The sequence below is a fragment of the Chrysochloris asiatica genome, unplaced genomic scaffold (assembly GCF_000296735.1).
Source record: "Chrysochloris asiatica unplaced genomic scaffold, ChrAsi1.0 scaffold00072, whole genome shotgun sequence".
Classification (NCBI taxonomy): domain Eukaryota; kingdom Metazoa; phylum Chordata; class Mammalia; order Afrosoricida; family Chrysochloridae; genus Chrysochloris; species Chrysochloris asiatica.
Genome location: NW_006408590.1, coordinates 6,890,043 through 6,891,581, shown reverse-complemented (window position 1 = coordinate 6,891,581; position 1,539 = coordinate 6,890,043).

Here is a 1,539-nt window from a genome sequence, read left to right as displayed (position 1 = left end):
CAGTGTCTTTGATTTCGAAAATTTCTCAAAACTGAACTGTGAGTGGTGGTGACTTGTTTTTAAAGTCATTCATGGTTAGCAAATGTCTAAATGTCAAAAGATCTTCCAAATTATGCCTGCACGGCTACATTAATTATTGAATTTTACAGTGTCATGTGATAATTTTAGGAGTCCTGGTGTAGTGCTGTAGGATAAGCACTGGACTGCAAACCAAAAGATGGGTGGTTTAAACCCACAAGATGCTCTTTGGAAACCATATATATGGGGTCATAATGGCACTTAATAGCAACAACAAATGATCATTTTTTTAATGCACTGAACATCAATAGTGAATGCCTTTGAGTACTGATTCACAGCAACCTTGAGGGAGCAGGAATCCCAGCTTTTCTATATATCAGTATATTTGCTGGAAAGCTTTAAGTAAGGTTTGTTGTTGTTAAGTGCTATCGAGTCAGTTTCGACACTTTGCTACTTTTGACTCTTCTGCTGCCACTGTGCCATGACATCTGGTTGGGGGTCTGTCTTTTATTCACTGACTCTCCAGCCTACCAAACATGATGTCCTATTCCAGAGACTGGCCCCTTATGATACTATGTCTGAAGTATGAGAGACAAATTCTGGCCATCATGGCTTCTAAGGAGCATTCTGGGTGTACTACTATTAACACTTCTCAAACACCATAACTCAGGTCTTTTCAGGTCTTTTATACATTGTGCAACTTTTACATGCATATGAGGCTGTTGAAAATACTGTGGTTTGGGTCAGATGGACCTTAGTCCTCAAACTAGCACCTTTGTCCCTGAACACTTTAAGGAAGTTTTGTGCAGCAAATTTGCTTAATGAAGTAAGTCAGTTGATTTCTTGACTGTTGCTTCCATGAATGCTGATAGTGGATCCAAGCAAAATGAAGTCTTTGACAACATCAATCTTTTCTCTTTTTATAAAATTTTTATTGGTCCAATAGTGACGATTTTTGTTTTCTTTACATTATGTTGTTGTTGTTAGGTACCATCAAGTCGGTACCGACTCATAGTGATTCTGTGCACATCAGAACGAAACACTGCCCGATCCTGGGCCAAACTCACTATCATTACCACGCTCGAGCCCATTGCTGCTGCCACTTTGCCAATCCATCTCACTGGGGTCTTCCTCTTTTTCTCTGACCGTCTACCCTACCAAACATGATATCCTTCTCCATGAAGTGGTTCCTCCTGACAATATGTCTGAAGTATGAGACATGAAGTTTGGCCATCCTGGCCTCCAAGGAGCACTGTAGCTTCACTTCTGCCAACACAGATCTATTGGTTCTTTTGGCAGCCCATGTCACTTTCAATATTCTCCTCCAACACCGTAACTCAAAAGCATCAATTCTACGGTCTTCCTTATTCACTGTCCAGCTTTTACATGCATATCAGGTTATTGAAGATAACATGGCTTGGGTCAGGCACACCTTAGTCCTCAAGCTGACATCTTTGTTTTTTGACACATTAAAAAGTTCTTTTGCAGCAGATTTGCTTAATGCAATACATCGTTTGATTT